The sequence below is a fragment of the Moschus berezovskii genome, chromosome X (genome assembly GCF_049115385.1).
Source record: "Moschus berezovskii isolate FMDL1 chromosome X, NW_MosBer_1.0, whole genome shotgun sequence".
NCBI lineage: Eukaryota > Metazoa > Chordata > Mammalia > Artiodactyla > Moschidae > Moschus > Moschus berezovskii.
Window position 1 is genome coordinate 91347377 of NC_142488.1, and position 6000 is coordinate 91353376.

The following is a 6000-nucleotide window of genomic DNA, read 5'->3' on the forward strand; positions in this document are numbered from 1 at the left end:
TGATTTTATACACTTTGTGTGTTTGTGTGTATAAAGTTTTTTATAACAAGGATTTATTGTTCTTATATGAAAATAAATAGGGAGGCTCAGGAAAGAACAAGGCAGTGAAAAGAAGACCCTTTTTTGTGAGTACAGATTCCTCTCTCCAATCCAAGGTGACACTGCACAATGGCTCTCCCTCTCACAACACTGCCTTTCTACCTGACAGCATGGCACTAAGATATGAGACACACATTTCATTCCTACCAAACCTTGTTATGCATTCCTAAAATAATTCCTGCAATGTAGCAAAAAACCAAGTTTCTGCTTCAGATGCTCTCACTTAATGAATAAATCATGGGCCACAGATTGTCAAGCTGGTAGAGACCTTAGAGATTATCTAGGCCAACCCCCTCATTTACAAATGGAAACAATGAAATGTGTTTCTGAGAAGGTAGCTGTCAAGCAATTTCGAGAAAGAGAAGTTTTTTTCCATTGGAAAAAAAGTCAGAGATGCATCCTTATGAGGAGAATTTTATTATAGAAACAAATTAATAAACAAACTTATGGTTACCAAAGGGGAAAGGGGGAAGGGATAAATTAGGAACTTGTGATTAACATATACACACTGCTATATATAAAATAGATGGCCAACAAGGACCTACTTATAGCACAAGGAACTATATTCAGTATCCTATAATAAGCCATAATGGAGAAGAATATGAATATATATGTATATGTGTGTATATAACTAAATCACTATGCTACACACCTGAAATGAAAACAATATTGTCAATGAACTATACTCCAATTAAAAAACGAAGAAAGAAAACCAAATGAAATAAAAGATACAGGAATTGGAAAGCAAAAAAGAAACAATTAATGCAAACAGGAATTGGAAAGCAAAAAAGAAACAATTAATGCAATGTATCTGAAACCTTTACACACTGCTGGTGGGAGTATAAATTATTAACCATTTTGGAGAGCAAACTGCCAATATCTCCCAAAAGTGAAGATTCTCATACCCTGTGACAGGACAATTCCCTTCTAAATATATACCCAATAGCAATAGTCACATAAGAATATGTCCACAGAAATGATCATAGTAGCCCTAATTGTGAGCCCAAAACTGGAAACAGCCTAAATGTCCATCAACTGCAGAAAGGATAAATAAATCATGGCATATTTCTTAAATGGAATGCTATATAATAGTGAAAAGTGAATGAACCAGAGCCACATGTCACAATGTGGATGAATTTCACAAATATAACACTGAATAAAAAAAAAATTGGAGAATGATACATACCATTGATATATATTTTTAAAACATAAAACAGTGGCATATGGTGCTTAAAGACACATACATATGCAATACAAATATAAATAAATGCATGAGAGGAACTTTGATCACAGAGGGTAGACAGACAATTTCAAGTCTATTGGTGATTTTTTTTCTTAAGCTAGGAGGTGAATATCCTGATTTTCGTTACATTATTCTTTATACCTCTTTGAATGCCCCCAAGTTTTCTAGCACATTGTTTAAAAAAATGCAACAAATCACATGCTGGAAGGGAAATTCAGAATTTGAAGATACAACAAAATAACTAAAGAAATCTGTAAGGTACAAATGTCTCACTAAAAATGACAGGATCGTTCCTTCAACCTGCTTCTTTCCCCTGGGACTATTTTCGCAGAACAGAAACTGCTGCATGTGTGCTCAGTTGCTCAGTCGTGTCCGACTCTCTGCGACACCATGGACTGTAGCCCACCAGGCTCCTCTGTCCATGGGATTTCCCAGGCAAGAATACTGGAGTGGGTTGCCATGCCCTTCTCCAGGGGATCTTTCTGGCCCAGGGATTGAACCTGAGTCTCCTGTATTGCAGGTGGATGCTTTACCACTGAGCCACCAGGGAAGCCCAGGGAACCTGCTAAAGGTCAGCAATTGGGCATAAAGGACTGAGAATCAGGATATATGGGTTCCACTCTCTCAGATACTCAAAAAGAACAATTTCACTAAACCTCTCAAATTTTCACCCTTCAAAATGCGGTGCTGGATTAGATTATTTTACAAGTTTTTTCCATATGTCAATTTATTCCAGGGTTTTTTTTTTGAGCAGCAATTCCTAACACTATGCGTGCAAGATACAAAAAATTTTCCATGGAGAAAAGAGGTACCTGATCAAATCCATGTGGATTTCACTGGGTTGAACAGAATTAAACAGATTTCTTTACAGCAGTACTTCTCAGAGCCTTTAATACACTTATATACATGATGACTCTCCAAAAGGAGAATTCAGTTATGAAGCATTTTCAAAAAAAGGAAAAGATTGGACCATAGAATACACCCCACCCCCCACTACCACTCCTTATTTTAAAACAGAATCTATTAACATTCTCTGCAAACAGTGTTCTGTGGAACATCGGTGGTTCGGTAAATGTCATCCTGGAAGGATTTATCTCACTTGCTCTTTCAGTCGCTGATGTGTGTGTAGAAGAATCCTTCCTAAGACAGGAATGTAGTTTCCTAGTTTAACTTCCAAAGCAGGTTTCCTGTGAATGTCCCTGACCAGTGTAGAAGGCTGTCTTCTCAGGCTTCATTAGTGAGAGCCTATCCTCTGTGACTGTTCACGGGACTCTCAAGGCAAGAATGCTGAAGTGGTTTGCCATTCCATTCTTCCTTTGCAGGAGGAGAAGGGGATGACAGAGGATGAGATGGTTGAATGGCATCACCCTCTCAATGGACATGAGTTTGAGCAAACTCTGGGAGATAGTGAAGGACAGGGAAGCCTGGTGTGCTGCAGTCCATGGGGTCGCAGAGAGTCAGACATGACTGAGCGACTGAACAACAAATCCTCTCTGACACTGTGGCAGATTTCACATCAGCAACTTTTGTACGTTTGTGGTTAGAAGTGCTTCCTGAATGTCCCCTCTGTACCTGGCTCTTGCTGCTGCTGCTGCTAAGTCGCTTCAGTCGTGTCCGACTCTGTGCGACCCCATAGACAGCAGCTGACCAGGCTCCGCCATCCCTGGGATTCTCCAGGCAAGAACACTGGAGTGGGTTGCCATTTCCTTCTCCAATGTGTGAAAGTGAAAAGTAAAAGTGAAGTCGCTCAGTCATGTCTGACTCATAGCGACCCCATGGACTGCAGCCCACCAGGCTCCTCTGTCAATGCGATTTTCTAGGCAAGAGTACTGGAGTGGCTTGCCAGTGCCTTCTCCGACCTGGCTCTTAGACCTTTGCTAACTTTGCTGCTTCGAGCCGTGCTCCTTCCTTTGGGTGACAGTGGAGCTGAAGTGTGCTCAGACCCAGAGTTCGGGCTGAATGCCTGGGGACAAGTCTCATGGGAAGAGGAGCCCTGTCCAAGTGCCCTCATTTCACGGCACTGGTTTACAGGAGGCAGAACTGCAGAGTTGAGGCCAGCCCACCCAGGAAAAGAGGGCCTTTTTTCTTCTTTCAGGAATAGGACACTTATCACTTCCACTGGCAGCACTGCCTTTTGGGGGGAGGGGTTCCTTGGATGGTCCCAGGGTTTTCTGGAACCATCTCCCCATCTTAAGCCCAGAGAGGAAATCTCCTGAGGTTTGTGGCCCCCACCGGGCCTTTTAAAAGGTGATTTACCTGAGGGCTTTTAATCTAGAAACAAGGATTCCATTTGGAAAAGTCAGGCGCTAAGGTGGACAAGACAGAGAGGTTTTTTTTAAAGGCTTTTTTTCTTTTGAACAATCAAAAAGAAAACATAAGAGAAAAGTATGTTCTTTTCCAGGCTGTGGGAGCTACCCTTCCTCCCTCTCTACCTCGCTCCACCCCAGCCTGACCCAGCCCCGGCTACCATCTGGGACCCAATCCCTCTGAGGCCTGGCTCTTCCTACCAAAAAAAAAAGCAAGATAAGCCTTAACCCACACAGTCTCAGGCCCACTTACCAGGCTGGGGCACAGGGCCTGAAGCCGGGGAAAGCTAAGGAGAACAGAAGGAACACGGTGTTCGATTCCAGGAGAGGTGAGCCTGGTTTCAAAACTCTCCAAGCTCCGCTCTCAAGAGTGGAGAGGTGCCTCCTGGTTACAAGGGGGTAGAAAGGAAATCAAGGGGAGCAGCCAGGGGGAAAACTGCAAGAGGGGAAGCTGGACTGAGCCTGGAAGTAAATGCGGAGATGAGGATGTGACTTCAACCCCAGCCTCCTAGGTCAGAGCCCAGTTTGCTCCAAGGAAGTGCTCCTGTGTCCTGTCTGCTGGCCAGACAATCATTTGTTCAGGGGACCTGCTCTGAGGTCCCATGTTTCTTGTCCTCCCTTTTCAGCCAATGCTTTCTACACCCCTTCCCTTCCCTCCCACCAGGAGATCCATCCATGGACAAAAAGTCTGTCATTGAGAACAGACATAAATAAATAAACAAACGAGTCAATAAATAAATACCCCTCTCCTCTCAAAGCAGCAAACTGTGGACCTTCCTCTTATTCATTTTTAGACCCTACTTGCTCAAATTGGCTGGAGTTTCTATTCCTGGGCATCTTTTTTTTTTTCCCCCTTCTATGAATCCAAGCGGTAGCTACTTCATTGTGGGCATTTTTTAATATAAGTTTTCCCCCAAAGGCACAAGCAGATGGCTGGCAGGCAGGTGCATACATATACACACACACACACACACACACAGTACCTCTGGAGCTTCCCCTCCCTCAGTCATTCCCCCGGTGGGCTGAAAAAGGGCGAGGCTCGGAAATCATGTCTCTGTGGCCTACCTTCTGATTCTGGCAGGTCTGAGGATCAGGCAGCAACTGGGAGCTGGGTGGCTGGAGCTGGGCTGCTTCTGTGAATCAGCAAAGAAGTCCCTGAGACAGGAATGCCGACAGCTGCTGTATGCACACTCTCCCTCCGTCTCTCCCACCTCCCTGTCCTCCTTCTCCTGCCCCTCCTCCCCTCTCTCGGAGCCGCTCTGTGTCGCTATGCAATCATATCATTGGCACTAATAGCATCTATCCGACCTCAGGCAAAGATACCCTTGACCGGGCAGATGCAGGAAGAGCAAGGACAGTTTTGTGAAACTACCAGAGCCTTGGCGGCTCTCGGAGATTTTAGTTCATTAAAAGCCGAAGAGGAAAGCGGAAGAGGCTGAGAGGCAGAGGGGGAGAGGCTTCCACTGGGGAGGAGGAGACAAAAGAGGCTGGGAGATCAATACAAGCTGCTGAGCCAGGAGCCTGGGCCCCAACTTCCACAGATCAAGCTCAGAGCCACAGCCAACTTCAGAGCCAGCAGCTGGCATGATCCCTCGGTAGCCAGTCCAGGATTCAGTTTCTGTATTGGAGGTTGAAACACTCTGCCCTAGAATCGTCACTGGTACCCAAGGTAGAGTCTTGGGCCCAGGGCAGTCTGCCAGTCACCCGTTAAGTTCCATCCTCACCTCCTCTTAGATCTAAATGTGGAGAAATCCTTGCCCATGAGGAGAGCAAAATGCACCCTGAATGATTTGAGAAAACACAGCTCCTTCGTGCCTCCACTCAGCCACTACCCCAGTCACTCTCCTTCCTTCTGTCTATACTAGGCTTTACTCTTTTAGCTGTCACCTCTGTTTAAGAGAAGAGGGTATGAATGCCAAACACACTGCCAGACATGGGAGAAACAACTGAAGAGACGAAGACAATTATGTCCCTTTATAGGGTGCCCAGAGCACAGTATATTAACTCAGTAAAGATTTACCAAATGAGTAAATGGGGTGGATGGATGGATCAATGGCCGTCAGAAAGCCCCCACCCCAATCCTCTTACACAAACACACTCATACTTAAAGCCCCCGTAGCTCCAGGCCAGGGCAAAGAATAAGAGAAGCATTCTCCCTTCCTCTCTTCATTTCTGAGAACAGGGTGTGTATGACAGGGAGAAACAGATTGGTTTGGGGGTGGGTTGCTTAATTTCACTCATTTGCCTCTGAGAACTTTATAAGCTCTGATGGCACTGCAATTTAGAAAAGAATACACTTCCTGGCTCAAAGGACTTGGCACTAGTGTTGACAAAGTTTCTACAGACTGAGAA

At 44.8% G+C, this 6000-nt stretch overlaps 1 protein-coding gene across 2 annotated transcripts in view; it reads right to left on the reverse strand.

Moving 5' to 3' along the window:
* DRP2 (dystrophin related protein 2) overlaps nt 1-5055 on the reverse strand; it is a 51101-nt gene extending 46046 nt beyond the window's left edge. Inside the window, exons 1-2 of one of the 2 annotated variants that reach the window (XM_055393405.2) lie at nt 4957-5033; nt 4714-4781 (exon numbers count right to left, since the gene is read on the reverse strand). The gene's annotated coding sequence lies outside the window, so the exon portion shown is untranslated. Of the gene's footprint in view, nt 1-4713 lie in introns of both variants that reach the window. The other variant, XM_088833682.1, reaches the window with a different exon arrangement.
* Between the last annotated feature and the right edge of the window lie 945 nt (nt 5056-6000).